The sequence below is a fragment of the Vulpes vulpes genome, chromosome 15, assembly GCF_048418805.1.
Source record: "Vulpes vulpes isolate BD-2025 chromosome 15, VulVul3, whole genome shotgun sequence".
Lineage (NCBI taxonomy): Eukaryota > Metazoa > Chordata > Mammalia > Carnivora > Canidae > Vulpes > Vulpes vulpes.
Genome location: NC_132794.1, coordinates 35542793 through 35563389, shown reverse-complemented (window position 1 = coordinate 35563389; position 20597 = coordinate 35542793). Strand labels below are relative to the sequence as shown.

Sequence of the window (20597 nt, the reverse complement as noted above, 5' to 3'; positions counted from 1 at the left end):
TCAGCCAGTTTTTAGATGTTCCTCCACTGATTTGGGGAAAATAACACATAAAAATTTCGTTTTCAGTATTAGCATGGACTGTATTTCAAACTCTTTAAACCTGTGCAAAACATAAATTGAACATGATTATCCTCTGTGTAGCTCTAGAAAATCTACCAAAATTCTCCTTTCTTTCTGGAATAAAAGCCAGTTTTTAAAATTATATATTTAAGTTTTAGACAAGTGATCTAGCCCTATGATCTCGTAAAGCATCATTCATTCATCTGGTCAACAAAAAATTTATAAATATTTTGTGTGCCACATTCCATTCAGTCAAAATCTACAGAAGCCACAATACTCTTGCCATTATCAAATGTCAGACAATAAATAAGCATAGAAACAAATTAATTGTCAGGTAGCCTGGGTGGCTCAGTGGTTTAGCACTGCCTTCAGCCCAGGGCGTGATCCTGGAGACCCGGGATTCAGTCCCACGTTGGGCTCCCTTCATGGAGCCTGCTTCTCCCTCTGCCTGTGTCTCTGCCTCTCTCTGTCTCTCTCTCTGTGTCTCTCATTAATAAATAAATAAAACCTTTAAAAAAATAATGTTATGTTGTAAGAAGAGCTAACTAGGAAATAAGCAAATTAGTTTTACATAGAGCACTGCAACGATGATCATGGGCAGAGAATCTTAAATGTTAAAGAAAGGACCCAGATATAGCAGGGGTAAGAGAAAGTGTATTTTAGGCAGAAAAAAATGAGCTTTATCTATTTGAGCGCTGAAATTGTGGGTAGCATGAGTAAAGTTCAGTGTGAAAAGGAGGAGTGTTTTGAAAGTTGAGGAGGTAAGAAGATGTTCAATCATATTAGGGATTATATTCCATAGAGATATATTTATATTTTGATCCACAGACATCTTGGTAATTTAAGCAAATAGACACTTTTTCAAACAATCCTACAGGTGCATTTAGATCTTATTGTGTACATATCTGTCAGGCTGGAGCATTCGTACTGTTTCTGTTATATGGATAATGGATAGAGATGACAATGATAAATGATAGGTAGCTGAATAGTTTATAGATAGATACACATAGGCAGATATCTGTCACTTTTTTATAGTCAATAAAATTGCAGGATTGCTTAGGTAAGATCTAAAATTTTATAACGATGGTACAGCTCCTAGGGTACTAGCACAGTGCTAAATAGCTCATTGGCCTTATAATTAGCAACCGATTGATTAAGTCGCATACATTTCTGTTTATTTTATAAGCATTGTTTTTGGAAAAAAAGTTACTTTTTGACTGGTAAGCATTCACTCTGATTAATTGAAGGTCTAATTTGGGGACTGTCTTTCTTGGCATACTCTTTGGGAAAGCTTTATCCTTTTTCCTACCCAAATAGAGCTGTGAATAGCCGCATGATTTGGGCTCAGCCAACTGGATGTCCCCTTCAAGTTCTTTAAAGGCTCTAATACATTCAGTAGCTGCTTGGAGTGCTGCTTAAGCCTCCTATAACATTGGTTCTTTGGGTCTGTGATTTCTCAATAACCCTAATAATAAACTTTGTGTTGCCAGATAACCACATGATTTTTATGACATATTAGTTTACCTCCATATATAAACTAAATCTATTTACTTAAATATCTAAACAAATATCTATATAGCTAAATACATATTTTATTAACATATATTAATATATAATATTATCCATTATATTAATGAGGGGGTGTTTATAAATACTTTCTAAGAAAAAAGTGCTAACTTCAGTATTGCAGTTTATTGGCAAAATAGGTTTTTTAGTGGGTTAGTGTATTTGTACCAATACAGAATTCTGTGTTTCTAAAAAGGCATATGTTTGTTCTATAAAAAGACAAACTGTTGAATAGCTATAACTAAACACTTGGTCAAGTTGATATTTTAGAAGCTTAAAAAAGCAAACCTTGATCCATATTAATAAAAATATATTTTAGTTAAATATTTGCATTTTGTTTATGCTTAAAGTGAAGCATATAGAAGTCACCAGTTGTTAATCAACTAATAGAGTGGATATCACCAGTGTAATAGAGAAAGCATAAGCTTTTCATCCACACGGATCCTCTTGTGTCCACACAGATCTTTTCTCTAACATGAAGTTTTACCCTATGAACTTCATGCAAATTTCTATCTCCCCATCCCTCTTCTTAAAAGCAGATGAATTCTCATCTTCTATAGAATTTCTTCGACAGCTAGAATTGAGCACTCTAAACTCAGAACTCATTTGGCATTTTTAATTTTTATGTTAATTTGCAAGTATGATAAGCCTGGTGTTTCTGAGTCTCAGAATACGAGACAGTTGAGGGAGATATTATACCTTATTATATTTTTTAATTTGATTTACATAGTTTGCCTGAAGATTTAAGATGGTTATTAGAAAGAATTCTACGGACCTAGAACAACAATAAGGTACAAGGCTAAGTGAAAAATGAGATTTATCCGGTGACGTTGTTACATAAAAGCAGGACATACCAGTCAGAAAAACCATTGTCTCTGACCTTCAAGTCTCCATAAATTTGTCCAGTGCTTCGGATAATCCCTGAACAGAGAGGGGATCTTGTTATGTCCATTAAGAAGTATGTCTTTTTCTCCTCTCAGGAATTCCTAGACAGTCTTCTGTTTCTTCTCACTATTTTGAAAACTGACAGCAGCCTGGTTGGCTCAGCAGTTTAGTGTGGCCTTCAGCCCAGGGCCTGATCCTGGAGACCCGGGATCAAATCCCACATCAGGCTCCCTACATGGAGCCTGCTTCTCGCTCTGCCTGTGTCTCTGCCTCTCTCTCTCTGTGTCTCTCATGAATGAATGAATGAATGAATGAATGAATGAATTCTTTAAAAAAAAATGACAACTTGTTTGCCCATTTCCAAGTGCAAGTAACAGATCACCAGATCTGTTCAATCCTGAGAAATTACTGAAAGACTGAGTGAATCAAAGGTAATGTAATTGGCTTTCCAGTCTCAGTAGGTCCAGATTTCAGCCTGGGCCCGTTTCTAGACTAGGAAACACAGTACTGTTAGCATATTAGAAGCTGAAATGTCTGTAGGTTCAACAATAAGATGTTGTTGGCAGTGATTTCTGAAAGTTTGTTTCATAGTACAGTATTGCACACTTTTATTTGACTTATAATTTTTCCTTGGCAATTACTGAATTGGACATCCCTGACATATTAAGAGCCAGATCTACAAAATAAGGTTTCCATTTTTACTTCCTACCTCTCCAAAAGCAATCCAAGCAGGACTTAACTTTCTTTGGTTAAGTTCTGAATTTTTATTTCAGATAGTAAAATATGTATTTATGTGAAAATAATGGGGCTAAGGTGTGTTGTGAGAGACTTGAGATAATAAATAACTTGAAAGATGTGGAAAATATGTGTATTAGTTTTCCTAGTGCTGCTGTAACAAATTGCTGGCTTAAAACAGTGCAAATTTATTCTCTTAGCTTTCAGGAGGCTGTAAATCTGAAATTAAAGTGTTGGTGGAGCCATGCCCTTTCTAAAGGTTCTAAGGGAGGTTACTTTCGTGCGTCGTCCTCAGCTTCTGATGAATTCTGGAAATCTGGCATTCCTTGGTTTATAAAGGCATCATTCTAATCTCTGCCTGCCTTGGTGTTTTTATGTTTTGTGTGTCTTTATGTCTCTCCTCATAAGGGCATAGTTATTTTGGATTTAAAACTCGCCTTTTGGAGCACCTGGGAGTCTCAGTTGGTTAAGTCTTTAACTCTCGATTTTGGCTCAGGTCATGATTTCAGATACATGGGATCGAACCCCACATGGGGCCCCTGCATTGAACTCCACACCAGGTTCTGGGGAGCTCTGTGCTCAACGGAGAGTTACCCTGAGATTCTCTCCCTCTTCCTCTCCTCCTCCCCCAACTTGCACTCTCTCTAAAATAAATAAAAACTAAGAAAAATAAATAAATAAAGCTCACCTTAACAAGTAACAATATGAGAAAGAAAGAGAGAGGGAGGGAGGGAGGGAGAGAGAAAGAGAAAATAGAAAAGAAAATATGCTGCATAAGGAAAATTGGAGGACAATGTATGAGCCTGTGTAGTTAGAATTGTTTTTTTTGTTTTTGTTTTTGTTTTTGTTTTTGTTTTTGTTTTTTTAGTTTGAATTGGTTTTGTTTGATGTTTTGAATAGTTATGGTTTATTACAGAGGAAGGAAGAAGAGATTAGAAATTTCTATCTTAGATGATTCCCAGAGAACAGGAACTTCAGTATTCACTGCTCCTCCCTTAAGTTATGAATATCATCAAGATCATCTCTAGAATTCAGAAAATAACTTTATTTATTTATTAATGAGAAAGAGGTAGAGACACAGGCAGAGGGAGAAGCTCCATGCAGGAAGCCTGATGTGGGACTCCATCCCAGGTCTCCAGGATGACGCCCTGGGCTGAAGGTGGTGCTAAACCGCTGAGCCACCCGGGCTGCACTTAATGTCACTTCATAAAATATTAGATTGGAAGATACCTAGAATTTTGAGGACATTTACAAAATAGAGATTTAAAAAGATACCCCCACTTAGATACAAAAATTACTTCTGTTATTTAATATCTGATATCCTTTTATGTAATATACATATGTTTAGAGTAGTGATGTCAAGCATATTTTAGTGGTTTCTGAATATAAATTTTAAATTAAATTTAAGATTGTTTAATGGACATAAATATAATTTTATGTCTTATAAATATTGTTAAAATATGGGAAAATAGATTAATCTTCAAATTTATTTAGTTTGGTTTTACTCTAGTTTTTAAAGTCTCCTATTTCAAGATTCTTTTAATATCATTTAACAGCATATTCATGTTGTAGTCATCAAATGAAGGAATGACATTTGTAACTAATTTGAAATTCTGATATTTTGTTCTTTATTTTGTTCATTTCCACAACAAAGAAATTTAGTTTTTTAACCATATGGCATTTTATTTTTTCATCTTCTTATATAAAACAAGTAAGTTAAGGACACTCAACTGATCTTACTTTCATGTTTTAAAAAATATTTCTACTATTATAGTTTTTAATAGATAACATCTTACCTTGTATTGTAAATATGAAGCCATTCTCTAAACTGTTTGAGATAATGTCTTGAGATAATAGGTTATCATGCAATTAAAAAATAATATAGAGAAATCCCTTGTAACCTTTACCTGTTTCCCCAATAGTATTATCTTGCAAGATTATAGTACAGTATCACAACCAGTTAATAATATTGGGATAAATTAAGATGGAAAATATTTTCATCATCTCAAGGATCTTTTATACCACTCTTTATAACCATAGTCTTCTCTCACACCACCACCCATTCCTTAAATTCTGGCAACCACTAATAAGTTTTCCATTTCTAAAATTTTTTTCAGATTGAGAATATTATATAAATGTAATCATATAAAATGAAGCATTTAGGGATTGGCTTCTTTCATTGAGCAGAATTCTCTGGAGATCCATCAGGTTTATAACATTTATTTATTTTTTTATTTTATTTTATTTTTTATTTTTTTTAAAGAATTTTATTTTATTTTATTTATGATAGTCACAGAGAGAGAGAGAGGCAGAGACACAGGCAGAGGGAGGAGAAGCAGGCTCCATGCACCGGGAGCCCGACGTGGGATTCGATCCCGGATCTCCAGGATCGCGCCCTGGGCCAAAGGCAGGCGCCAAACCGCTGCGCCACCCAGGGATCCCCCATCAGGTTTATAAATGTATCAGTAGCCTGTTCTTATTTTTTCTGAGTGGTATTCCCTGTTATGGATATAACAAAGTTTGCTTAGCCATTCACCACTTGGAGAACATCTGGGTTGCTTCCAGCTTTTGGCTTTTAAGAATAATACTGCAATAAATATTCTTGTACAGGTTTAGATGGAAACATGAATTTCATTTCCCTGGGATAAATGCCCAGGAGTATAACTGTGGGACTGTATGATAGTTGCATGTTTAGTTTAAAAAAAAAAAAGCCAAACTATTTTCCAAAATGGTTATATTATTTTACATTCCTGCCAGAAATGTATGGGTGATCCAGTTGTCCACATTCTCTCTTGCATTAAGTGCTTTCACTACTTTTTATGTTAGCTATTCTGATAAGCATAGGATGATATTTCATTGTGGTTTAATTTGCATTTCCCTAACAGTTAATAATGTTGCACATCTTTCCAGCTGCTTATTTTCTATTGTATTCTTTTATTAAATGTCTTTTCACATATTTTGCCAATTTTCTAATTAGTTTTTTTTCATTGTTGAGTTTGAAGTGTTTCTTATATATTCTAGATCCTAGCATTTTGTTGGATATATGATTTTCAAATATATTTTTCCACTCTGTAAATTGTCTTTCATTCTATTACCAGAATATTACAAATAGTAAACATTTTTTATTTTAATGCAATTTAATTTATAAGGCTTATCTTTTTATTAATCATACTTTAGATCTCAATTCTAAGAACTTGTTACCTGGCTCTAGATTCTAAAGTTTTCTCTTTATTTATTTATTAGCCTCATACTCTAATAATTTTGCATTTTGTGTTTAAATCTATGATTGACTTTGGGTTAATTTTATATAAGGTGTGATACTTGACTGAGTTGTTTGACCTATGGGTGTCCAGTTATCCCATTTACTGAAAAGACTATCTTTCCTCAATTGAATTGCCTTTTTTACCTTTGTCAAAAATTAACTAAGAATATTGGTGGGATATGTCTGAATTCTTTGTTCTGTTTCATTGATCTATGTTTCTTTCTCTATGTTGTTACCACAAACTCTTGATTACTGTAGTTGTATAACAAGTTTTGAAATTTAGTAGATTGATTTTTTTCCTTTGTACTTATTTTTTTAATGATTTTGCTACACTTATCTCTTTGCCTTTTCATATAGATTTTATGATAAACTTGCCCATATGTACAAAAAAAAGTCTTGCTGGAATTATCCTAGCAATTGTATTAAATCTGCATTAACAATTTGGAGAGAATCAACATTTTTACTATGTTGAGTGTTCCAATCCATGAATAGAGAATGTCTCCCATTTATTTATATCCTTCATTTCTTACAAGAGCTTCATGTAGTTTGCCACGTACAAGTTGTAAACAAGGTTTATTAGATTTACATTTAAGTATTTTATTTTTTATGTGGTTGTAAATGATACTGTATTTTTTATTTCAATGTGTATATATTAACTGCTAGCATATATTAATACCATTTTTAAAGATTTAACAGATTTGGGAAACACCAGCAAGATCATAAACTAGGAAGCTTCAGGCCTTATTCTCCCACCAAAGCATTAAACAAACAACTTGAGACTAGTAGAAATAACTGTAGAAGTTCTAGAAGTGTGTCAAAGACCTACAGCAACAACAACAAAAAATGCCCAACCAAGAGAAAGCCATTTAAAATGGTAGTAAATTTTGTGAGATTTCTACTCAGACTTGCCTAAACCATTCTCCATGATGGTTTGGCATGGTTTGGAGGAATTGAACCCTGCAGTGTATTAAAAAGATTAGAAACCAAGTAGGATTTTTTCCTGGAATGGAAGAATGCCTCAGCATACTAAAATCAGTCAGTATAACACAGTAACAGAATGATGAAAAACAATAGCAAAAATGCCTCATCACCTGAATTGATGTTGGGAAAGCATTTGACAAAATTCAACACTCTTCCAGGATAAAAACAATGACCAAACTAAGAATAGAAGAAAATTACATCAATACCATAAAGGTCATATTTGATAAATTTTCAGCAAACATCTTACTCAATGGTGAAGAGTTGAAATATTTTCCTATAATCCTATAACATCAGCAACAAGACAAGGATACTTGCTTTTGCCACTTTTATTCAATGTAGTATGGGAAACCTTAGCTAGAGAAATTAGTCTATAAACATAAATAAAATTTAAATTGGAAAGGGAAAAATTCACACTATCTCTGTATGCAGATGATATGGTCATTTATGTAGAAAACTGTAAAGGCTACATTCACTCACACACCTATTAGAATAAAAAAAGAGAGAATTTAGTAAAGTTACAGGATACAAAATCAACTCATAAATAATCAGTTACATTTCTGTACACAAACTATGAAAAATATGAAAATGACATTAGGAAAGCAATTCCATTTACAGTAGCATCAAAAAAGAATAAAACATTTAGAATAAAACACTTCGTTGGTTAAATGAATTTAACCAAGGAAATAAATAACTTGTGTACAGAAATTAAAAATTGTTGAAAAAAATTAAAGAAGATGCAATCAAGTGGAAAGGCATCCCTTGTTCATTGACTGGTTGACTCAAATTCCATAAGATGTCAATACTATCCAAAGCAATCCATGATTCAGTTGAATCACTACTAAAATTACAATTACATTTTTTTGCAGAAAAAACCCATCCTAAAGTTCATCTGAAGAGTCAAGGGAGGTTCCCTTCCTGATTTCAAAACCTCCAACAAAACTACAGTAATTAATAGTACAAACTAATGACATATAGATAGATAAATGATAGATAGATAGATGATAGATAGATAGGTAGATAGATAGATAGATGATAGATAGATAGATAGATAGATAGATAGATAGATAGATGATAGATAGATAGATAGATATACCACCCCCCCCAATGGAATAGAATGGAGATCCCAGAAATAATTCCTTACGTATATGTTCCAATGATTTTGATAAGGTTTATAACATAATTCTGTGGGGAAAGAACAGTCTTTTCAAGAAATGATTTTGGGAAAATTAGATATCCACATTGAAAAGAATAAAGTTGTACCATATACAATCTTTTTAAAAGATTTTATTTACTCATGAGAGACACAGAGAGTGAGGCAGAGACATAGGCAGAGGGAGATGCAGGCTTCCTGTGAGGAGCCTAATGAGGAACTCCATCCCAGGATTCCGGGATCATGCCCTGAGCTGAAGGCAGATGCTCAACCACTGAGTCACCCAGGCATCCCACCATATACAAAAATTAATTTGAAATGGATCAAAGACCTAAATGAAAACACTAATACCATAAAACTCTTAGAAGAAAATATGCAGGATACCATCATGACATTAGACATGGTGATGATTTCTTGGCTATGACACCAAAAGCACAGGCAACAAAAATAAAAATAAATTGGGCAATGTCAAAAGTAAAAACTTTTGTGCATAATTGTACATTATCAACAGAGTGAAAAGGCAACCCATGGAAGAGAAAAAAAATTTGCGAATAATATATATGATAAAGATTAATGCCTAGAATATAAAAGAACTCTTATGATGACAAACAAAAAAGAAAAAAAAAGAAAAGAAAAGAAAAGAAAAAGAAAACAAACCCAAATCCCCATTTTAAAATGAGCTAAGCATCTAAATAGATGTTTCTAAAAGAAAAACTAGGGGATCCCTGGGTGGCTCAGCGGTTTAGCGCCTGCCTTTGGCCCAGGGTGTGATCCTGGAGTCCCGGGATCAAGTCCCACATCGGGTTCCCTGCATGAAGCCTGCTTCTCTCTCTGCCTGTGTCTCTGCCTCTCTCTCTGTCTCTGTGTCTCTCATGAGTAAATAAATAAAATCTTTAAAGAAATAAATAAATAAAAGAAAAACTACAAATGGCCAAAAGCATATGAAATGATGCTCAAAATAACTCATCATTAGGGAAATACAAATCAAAAGCACAAAAAGATACCACTTACCATGCATTAGGATGGTTATTATTAAAACACAAAACAAAACAAAAAACAGAAAGTAAGTGTTGACTAGAATGTGGAGAAATAGCAACTTTTGTGTATTGATGATAGTAAGGTAAAGTAGTGCAATTACTAGGGAAAACAATATAGCAATTAATTCCCCAAAACGTTAAAACTGAAGTTATACCATGTGATTCAGCAATTCTATATCTGAGTATACCCAAAGGAATTAAAATTAGAGATTCAAACAGATATTTATGTATCCATCTTTAGAGCAGCATTATTCACATTAATCAAAAAAGATGGAAGCACCCCAAGTTGCTTTCATTCATTGATGGTTGGAATAGATATACAATATGTTATACACATGCAATGGGATATCACTCAGCCTTAAAAAGAAAGAATTTTTGGTACATGCTACAACTGGATAAACCTTAAAAAAGTTAAAAAAAAAAAGTTACGCTAAGAGAAATAAGACAGACAATCATAAACGAACAAATTCTGTATGATTCTACTTGTATGATGTATTAGTCAGGGTTTTCCAGAGAAACAAAACAATGGCATATCCAGTAGGCTGGAGAGCCAGAGAAGAATTGATATTGCAGCTCAAATCCCAAAGCAGCCTAAAGGCAGAATTCCCCCTCCCTTGGGGCACCTCAGTCTTTTTTCTTGTAAGGCTTTCCATTGATTGGATGAGAACCACTCATATTATGAAGAGTAATCTGTTTAATTCAAAGTCTAATTATTTAAATGTTAATCTAATTTTAAAAATACCTTCCTTCATACAAACATTTAGACTGTTGTTTGACCAAATATCTTAGTACTATGCTGTAACCGTGTTGACACACAAAATTAATTATTCCAAGTTTATCTCTTATCAATTTGGCACCCATATACATTTCTTTAAAGAATAGCTAATCTACAAATAAATACAATAACAAGGTCATACTTTCACCTAACATGATACAACAATCCTGTGTATAAGCAAAACACACTAAGCCTTTCAACAGAAATGAATGAGAAGTCCTTGGGTGATTTTTCACTCTCCCTTGATGTCCTGTAAGATTACAGGATTACTAAATGTTATGAAGTAAAATTAATGATATTTAACAATATTTAAAGCAAATTTTGCAATATTTAACTATGAAGTAAAATTAACATCATTTAATGTCATGATGTTAAGTAAAATTGAATACTTAACAATAAATTTAACAATATAAATACACTAAATATTTATATACTATATAGTAGTGGTTCTTTACCTTGTGACATGACCTAAACCTTCATTCTTAAAGGGTATGGGACATAAGTAGTTCTGCCTAAATTGGATTACTCTATTTTTCCATTAACTTTCATCACAGGACATAGTGATACTAATGGGGAGCCTAAGGGATCTCCTGTACCTCTGTATGTCCTTTGTTACCACCACTGTGGGGTTGCAGTTCATTTTCCCAGTGTTAGTCAATATCGCACACCCCAGCCAGCATTAGTAACTCTCTCCTTTGCTTGTTGATTCAGAGTTATAAGGAACCCAAAGTGACCAGATAGCAGTCTTACCTTCCAGTTCAATAGAATCACTATGTCTCCTACTATAAATAGTCTTCCGTTTGAAACTAAGATGTCTAGGCTAGAGTATAAGTCATGAAAACAGAAAGAAAGATTTTTCCTAGGGCATTCCTAGCGTAAGACAAGTAATGCCACTCCCATTTCTACTCCTTTTCTCCTATGAATCTTGAATATTGGAGAAACAGCGCTGTATATCAGAAGCTTATTTGGAACATTTACCAGCTCCTGGAGAACCTTGCCCCAGCCTTGCAAGATGTTGCCATCTACTGGTACTATAATTGAACCCTGAAGAAGCCATTCCACACTTCTATGGAGTCAGCTGCTTCAGGATGGTGGGGAACATCATAAGACCAACCAGTTTCATGAGCATTGGCCCCTTGCTGCAGTTCATTTTCTCTGAACAGTTTCCTGATCAGAAGCAATGTTGAGTGGAATACCATAATAATGGATAAGGAATTCTGCAAATCCACAGATAGTAGGTTTTGTAGAAGCATTGTATGCAGGAAAAAAATGTTCAGTAAGAACAAAATGCTGCCCCTTCTGTGATGGAAGCAGTCCAATGTAATCAACCTGTATAGCTTCTTGAATCTATAGCTTTATGTCTTTTGTCAAAATGGGAAGTTCTTAACCATTATTTCCTCAAATACATTCATTTATTTTTATCCCCACCATCTTTTTCTCTAATGGCATGAATTTTATTTTTTGTTGTTGCTGTAATTGCATGGGATTCTAGTCTGTTTTTTAAAATTCATTTTTCTCTATTGCTCACATTGGTTAATTTCTATTTTTCTGTATTCCTGCTTATTGATTACTTCCTTTTATTTCTTTGCTGAAGTTTTCTATTTTTATATTTGTTTCAAAGATGTTCATAATTACTCATTGAAGCACTTTCGTTGTGACTGGTTTAAAATAATGGTCACATAATTCTGCCATTATTGTCATCTTGATGATGGCATCTATTGATTATCTTTTGCATTCATTTTGAGATCTTGTTTCTTGATATAATAGGTTATTTCTCACCGAAACCAGCACATTTTGGGTATCAGAAGACCGGGTCTTTTCTAAACTTTTTGTATTAGCTAGCTATTTGACACCTGGAGGAAGTTCACCTGGAGGAAGGTGAAACTATTTTGATATTTCCAGGTAGACATAGATGTCTATATTCACTGTTTGGCCTCTGCTATACTCAAGACAATAGATCTTTTCATTGCTATTTGGCAGGAATTGGCTTTCTGGCTTAGTGTGTATTCTCTAGTGATACCACACTAGAGTTGTACTTGTAATCTCTAAGTGATGGTCAAAGACTAGACTCTGTGCTTTCTCTGATACCACCCTGGTGGGAGTGTTCAAGAGTGTTCAGTTATCTCATTATACTCTTTTTGAAGATGTAATTTTAGTTTTTCTCCTTTATGAAAGACCTTTTAGCTTTTTTTTTATATTTTATTTATTTATCCATGAAAGAGAGAGAGAGAGAGAGGCAGAGACACAGGCAGAGGGAGAAGCAAGCTCCATGCAGAGAGCCTGATCTGGGACTCGATCCTGGGTCTCCAGGATCATGCCCTGGGCTGAAGGTGGCACTAAACCGCTGAACCACCCGGGCTGCCCAAAAGATCTGTTTAAAGAGAGAGAGAGAAAAAAAAAGAGGGTGCCTGAAGAACATCAAAGTGATTGTTAAGTGCTTTTTTACAGATAGGTATAGAATTTGGAGAAGTTTTCAGCAATAACATCTCAGAATCAAAAGCATTCATTAAGGTGTTTGAACTTTGACATTTTAAAGTTTTTTTTTTTCTCTTTAAGTAATCTCTCTGCCAAACATGGGGCTTGAACTCACAACCCTGTGATCAAGAGGCAAATGCTCTACCACCTGAGCCAGCCAGGCACCCCCTACACTTTTACATTTTATTTTAGTTCTAAGGATTCATTTATTTATTTGAGAGAGAGAGAGAGAGAGAGCTCACATGTGGGCATGGGAGGAGTAATGGACAAAGGGAGTAAGAGAATTTCCAGCAAACTCCCCACTAAGTGAGGAGTGGGACTCAAGGCCCAGTCTTACCATCCAGATATCATGACCTTGAGATCATGACCTGACCTAAAGTCAAGAGTTGGATGCTTAGCTGACTGAGCCACCCAGGCACCCCAAACTTTAACATTTTAAAGTTTATTGTTTTAGGGAAGGATATATATATATATATATATATATATATAGAGAGAGAGAGAGAGAGAGAGAGAGAGAGAGAGAGAGACTGCTGTGTGGGTGAAGGAGGGGAGCAGAGAGAGAGGAAAGAAAATACAAGCAGACTCCACGCTGAGTGTAGAGCCCAACTCGGGGCTTGATCCACCCAACTCTGAGACCATGACCTGAGCCCAAATCAAGAGATACTCGACTGTTGGATTTGAAGAGAGCATTTCTGTCCAGAATCTGTGCCATTAACCTTTACATTCAAATACCTCTAAAAATTTGCTATATATTAATCAGTATGTTAAAAATTACTGCTTTTTTAAATCATATATTCTCACTCTTTAATGTTTTACAGTGAAAATCCTATGAGATTGTTAAGTCTTACCAAGTTTCAACTTTTCCACAGAAGCTTCCATGGTCTAAATTTAAAGTAATGTCTCCGTTGTTGATAGGTTAACACATTATTGTAATAAAATTTTACCTTATTATTAATATTCTATTTTGCCTTTATTGTATGTATTTTTAGATTCTATAAACTATATGATATTGTTTTAAGTGAAAATTCTCTTTTTTAAAATATTTTTATTTTTTTATTCATGAGAGACAGAGCGAGAGAGAGGCAGAGACACAGGCAGAGGGACAAGCAGGCTCCATGCAGGCAGCCCAATGTGGGACTTGATCCCGGGACTCCAGGATCACAACCTGAGCCAAAAGGCAGACGCTTAACTGCTGAACCACCCAGGCATCCTTTAAGTAAAAATTCTTAATGTTGGTAAGAATGCAACTAACTCGATGATGGGATTATAAATTGGTTAAGTTACTAGGAAAAAAAATCATTTTAACAAAATTCATAGAACCTCCAAATGTGTTATACCCTTTATCCTGCTAATTTTAAATTTTGCTAATATTTCTAATCCTATTCTGGAATATAATCACAAAGAAATGGGAAGTACAGAAGAATTTATACATAATCTATAAATTATAGTATTATTTCTAATAGTGGAAAATTGAAAGCAATCAGAATATTAAGCTAAAAAGAAAGAACTAAGTTACTCCTCATTTTTGTTACTATTCTGTCATTAAAAACATTGCTAACAGAGATCATTAATATCATGAGAAATTAACAATGCTTTCTAAGTAAAGTTATGCAAGATGTTTATGAGAGGTACTCAATATTTTTTCAACTGTCAAAAATGTTTTAAAACAATTATCAAAAGTCAAAATCATTAATCAATTGTGTTTTCATCAGGATTAGCTCATGACTTGAATATTGACTTGATTTTTTCCAGATGAGGTGGCGTGCTTTTTCCATGTAGTTGCATGCTATAGTATTTATTGAAATTTTTAAAGTATCTCTTAATCCTCTTTTAAACAACATATGTGATACTGGGAGTAGGATATGAATCTACGTTTTTTTCTTTTCTTTTTTTTTTTTTTTTTTGATATCTTCAGTTCCCAATAAGAATTGGTCATACAAAAGTTGTTGAATGAATATACTTTGAATGAAGTTAATTTAGTTATTTGCTATAAGACTTCATTGAAGAGATATCTATGGGCTGCCTCAGCCTTCTAGAAAATGTTAAACCTCTCATGATAACTAGTCTAATAACCACCAATAATAGAATGAAAGATTTCATTATAGCCAATTAGTTCCTTTTCCTTTTCACAACATACATTCTGCCCATACTTATCAAAGGGCAACTATCAGATGTACATCTCTCAACACTTCCTTAACCTAATGGTAAGCACAAAATACATGCTAAAGTAAAATGTAGGTCACAGTTGATGCTTTTAAATGTGTCTTAGAATATTAGAAAAACACATACTTCTGAAACCATGAAAAAAAAAATTAAGGAGAAACATTTTCATCACTTCAGATGTTTATTCTTAATTCTCTGTACATAAAAAGGACACAAATATATTCCTTATAATAAACTTTGTTCCTCCCTCATCTATTTTTGGAAAATCTATTCCATTTCTTAAAAATTTGATACAGTTTTAACCATCTGGGCCTGATATTTTCTTTGTGGGAATAATTTATGACTTAAAAAAAAATCTGTCTCTTCAGACGTTCTATTTCTTTAATTTTGGGTGTTTACTAGGAATTATCTATCCTATTCAGGTTATTGAACTTATTTGCAAAAAGGTGTTTATAATATTTTTCACTTTATCCTTTTTTTTCATTTTTTACTTTTTTTATTTAAAGTCCTATATAAGATTACTTTATTCCTGCATCTTCTCAATTGTTTCTTCCTTATATTTGCCCTTTTCCTTTCCTAGTTTGCAAGATTTGGCTTTATGTTCAAGGAACATTTTGTGGTTTTTGTCCAGTTTTAGTCTAGTGATAACCACCTTGCCAGGGTGAATGCTCACGCAGGCAGTTGTTCCAACTGCCGTCTCTCTTGTGCTTGTTCAATGTAAAAGATGTATTTTTTCCTATAAACCCGGGGTACTCTACCAGTTTGCTGATTTGTAGTGTCCTCATACAACCTATACTTCATCTTCTTTTTGGATGGGCATAGATCCAACATTGTACTTCTATTTCAGCTCTTCAGAAAGAGAGGAAGACAATCTTCCTGTGATATTGGGAAGACTTAAATATCTTTTACAGTTCGTGCTATCAGAAGTGACAAAGGGATTAAACATCATTTTGGCCACTGGTTTTTCAGCAATGGCTGCAAAAGGGAAGAGCTTGCTTTATTCTTTTAATGTCTTTAAGGTCTATGATAATATCTATCCCCTCTTATATTTCCTATTTTCTTTTTAATCTCTTTCTTTATTGTTGAGTCTCTATCAAGTCATTTAATTTTTAAAAACTTTTCAAAGTACCAAAAATTTTGTTCTTCTACATTTCCTCCAACACTTGGTATAGTCCATCTTCTTAATTTTTGCCACTCAAATGAGTGGTAATAATTAATTGCACTGAGCGGTTTTTTTTTTTTTTTTTGTATGTTTGATTGCAATCCATATATCTTAAAACCGCAAGTAATGTTTAACAAGAAGATAGCAATACACAAGCATTTTGATTTAATTAGAAGAAATTTTTTACCAAAATAAGATAGATATTAAATACAGAAATATTAAAAGTTCTCAACCAAAGCAGTCAATTGTATTACTTAGAGAGAAAGAGAGACAGAGAATGATGGGGAGAAAAACAGAGAGAAATATTGGATATATAATAGATTTATTACTTTGTTGAAGTGCTAAAGGGAGGCTGCCTAAGTTACCTTAATATAAATTACCTTGATATTTGTGTATGTATATGCTAAAATGTGTTTTATTAATAATTCACATTAATAATAGTCATTTGCCTGACTAATCTATTATGTTTTATCTTCTATCTGGAATAGTTGACCTGTGAAAACTTGCTATAATGAGACTATGCTGACACTGTTGTTTTGCTTTGTTTTGTTTTCCATTTCATTTCCAGGTAGTTTCTTGTTCATCTTTTCATTTATTAACTACTTCCCTAAGAACCTAAATTCATTTATTCCTAAAATATTAGACTTTCTACAACTGAAATAAACTCTAAGTGGTTGTAACTTAAGAACAGTAGTTCTTATAATTTTTTTGTACAAGATTTTAATGTTAATGTTAATTATGGTATTTATTTTTCCATAGGCCAACATTGATTTCAGCCCAGCCACTTTTCAAATTTCACCTTAAAACAGGCCTTTTCAGGAACACTGACAACTGCATGCCCTGTGGAGATGAGGTAAGTCTCAGGAATTCATAAAATGTGGCTTCATATCTGAACTGTGCTTCTGAGACACTTGAAAAGGATAAGCAACTGATGGGCCATGTGCCTGTTGATAGCAGGACTTACTTGGTTTCCTGTTGTTCCCCACTAAGCTCTTAAATCTCATTATTCTGAAGGACTGTGGAGAGGGATTAAGTATGCCTGAGAGAGGCAGTGGTAAATTAGAGGGCAAAAATAGAAAAATCTTATATTCTTGCCTATTGGTGCTTGATATTTCCTGGAATATTGATGAATTTACTCAAATTTATTGACTAATGATTATCTTTTCTTAGGTCTTTAGCCTTATCCCTTCATGATACATTTTCTCATTTGGTTCACTGTTCAATTTCTAGGATGTCCAGTGACCTAATTAAATCTTAGACAATAGGCTATTTTCTCCTTCCTCTAAAATACAATTGTATATTGATATTAATAGTTCATCTATTACTTTCTGGAATAACACAAAATAAACCTGGACTCCTATTCATGTAGAACATCTTAAGTGATACCAATGCAGTGATCAAATTGCCCTCTAAGTCTTCTTTTCAGACTAAATATGACCTGTTTCTTCAAATTTTCTTAACCCAGCATGATTTCCTGCAATTAGGTCACCCTTTCTGAGAGTATTCCACTTAGTCACTGTCCCTTCCAAAATATATATGAAGGGTTCCCTTTTCTCCATATCTTTACCAATGTTTGTTATCTCTTGCCTTTTGATGACAATAATCTCAATAGGTTTGAGGTAATGTCTCATTGTGGTTTTGATTTGCATTTCCCTGGTCATTAGTCATACTGAGCATCTATTCAGTTCCTCTGCCCATTTTTAAACCAGACTGTTTTTTTTTTTTATTGACTTGTATGAATTCATTATATATTTTGGATATTAATCCTTTATTAGATATTTGATTTCCAAATATTTCTATTTCATAGTTTTCTTTTTATTTTGTTGTTTCTTTTGTTATGTAGAAGTATTTTAGTTTGATGTGTCCTGCATATTGATTTTTGCTCTTGTTGTTTGTACTTTTGGTGTCATGTGAAAAAAAAAATATTGCAAAGACCAATGTAAAGGAGATTTTTCCATTTTTTTCCCCTCTAGGAATTATATGTTTTCAGGTTTTATGTTTAAGTGTTTAACCCATTTTGGATTAATTTTCTGAGTGATATAAAATAGGAGTCCAATATCACTTTTCTATAAGTGGATATCCAGTTTTCCAAACACCATTTGATGAGACTGTCCTTTCCCTATTTAATATTCTTGGCTTTCTTGTCAAATAGTTTACCATTATTCATTATCTCCAACATAAGGAAATAACTTAAGTGTTCATCAATAGATGAATGAATAAAGACACACACAATGGACTATTATTCAGCCATGAGAAAGAAGGAAATTCTACGATTTGCAAGAACATGGATGGTACTTAAGAACATTATGCGAAATGAAATAAATTAGGCAGAGAAAAACAACTATTGTATGATATTACTTTTGTGTGATCTTAAGAGTTGAACTCATGGAAATAGAATAGAATGGTGGTTATCAGGGGCTGGAGGAGCATGATTGAAGAAGTGGGGTGATGTTGGTCAAAGGGTACAGACTCCCAGTTATAAAAGAATAAGTTCTGGGGATGTAATTCACAGTATTGAATTGACTGTGACTATAATTAATATTATTAGGTTACATACTTGAAAGTTGCTGAGAGAGTAGACCTTAAATGTTCTTACCACAAAAAAGAAATGGTAATTTTGTGATGAGATGGAGGTAAAGGTAAGATAATAATCATTCTGCAGTTATATAAGGGTATCAAATTAACAAGTTGTACATCACTTATAAAATATATGTCAATTAAAAAAATATATATGTCAATTATAGCTCAAATGAAGGGGAGAAAAATTATATATGAACTATTCAAGAAATACTTCAGATAAGTTCTTCAAAATACCAAGTAAAAAGAATACATATGGGGATACAGCACCACCAAGCAGTTGGTTTATTGGAATTAAACAATCAAAAAAGATACTTAAGGATTGAGACATTGGACAGGCTTATTGATTCTTAAAAGCAGTGCATTTCTGAGAAAAGTAGCCTCAGTAAGGCTTTTCAGTATCTGAGAGTGCTCCATTAAGAAAGTGGGAGATGCTGCTCGCCAGCCCGCCCCAGACTGGGGACAGGTCTTAGCGAGGACCCTGCCCATGCTCGGATGCGCTGCCCTCTGGCTCCAGGGTGGCGCTTCCTGGGAGAGGGGTGGGTTGGGGCTGGATAGCATCCAAGCACCTGCTAAATCCCGAGCCTAACCCAGCTGTGCCACGTCTGACCAAAGCTCTAATAAAAACACTTCCACCCTCCCCCCCCAAAAAAAAAGAAAGTGGGAGATGAACTAAAACTTCAAAGATGAATAGGTTTTCATAATGACTTACAGTGGTACTTAGTAATAAGGAACTATATTTCAAATAAAATAATCCTACTCAATGTCCCTTCTGTTTGATGTTTGTACAAGTGAAAAGGGAGGAGAGTCTGACTTGACATGTGGCAGCACAGCAGGTGCTAAACAAACACAACACATTGTGCTCTTGTACGAAATATCATGAAAAAAACACCTTCTCCTACTTTCCATATGCATACAAATGTATTAAATATGGACTCCCTACCTATACAATATAATAAATTAAGTCCCACATTTTAAGTATATACAAGTATAGGTATGCATACATTTATACTTTCATGTATAGGTTTATATTTTAATAAAATGATCAGTGTGGAATTTCACAAGCTTGTATGAAATTTTATAGTGGGTTTTATGATAGTTAAGTAATTAGTCAAATAAATCTTCCTCAAAATTATTGTACACTGTAAAGTTTCCTGTGATATAAAAAATAAAATGTTAATGATCCATGAATTTTCAAAGAACAAATGCAGCATGCACAATATATTAAAATGCTAGCACTTTTATTTAAAAAAAAAAATCAGTGAGTCCAAGGAAACCTAATGACAAAATATAAAAATAGTTTTTATTATTCTAGAATCGGGACAAAAGTATCAGATACATAACATATTGGTTAAGTGATAATGATACTCTTAGGCTTGTTATTTAGGAAAACTTGCAAAGCAAGGAATATACTACATATTAATGCAAGCAGCCATCTTTTGTCTATAGTAATGTTCTTGAAAGGTTGAATTATTTGCGTGGAAACTATCAGGACAATTCAAGAAAATTATTTGAATTATTTCAATGAATGAATGTTGGAGTTTATTTTAAGATGCTTACTGCTTGCAGCATTTTGGGGATTTCATATCTCTGGAATATAAAGAAAGTTCTGGCATTTTTTGTCCTTTATTGTTACTTCATGTGTGCACAGATTTCCAGAAGGAAAAGACCAAAATCTGGTCAAATGGTTGAAAATGATGAGCAAGAGTGAAAGTACATGCTCATCATCTCAAAGAGAGTAAGTCTTTCTTACACTGACATTTAGGCAA

At 33.7% G+C, this 20597-nt stretch overlaps 1 long non-coding RNA gene and 1 pseudogene across 2 annotated transcripts; one reads left to right on the top strand and one right to left on the bottom strand.

Moving 5' to 3' along the window:
- The first annotated feature begins 4909 nt into the window (after positions 1-4909).
- LOC140595784 (uncharacterized) lies at positions 4910-20558 on the top strand. 2 transcript variants are annotated; one of them, XR_011997658.1, is made up of 3 exons: positions 4910-4957; positions 17011-17104; positions 20480-20558. It is a non-coding gene; the product is annotated as an uncharacterized lncRNA (long non-coding RNA). The 2 variants fall into 2 exon arrangements; XR_011997657.1 differs by lacking the exon at positions 4910-4957 and adding an exon at positions 14132-14161.
- LOC140595783 (large ribosomal subunit protein uL24-like) lies at positions 15613-16119 on the bottom strand (annotated as a pseudogene).
- Positions 20559-20597: the final 39 nt, after the last annotated feature.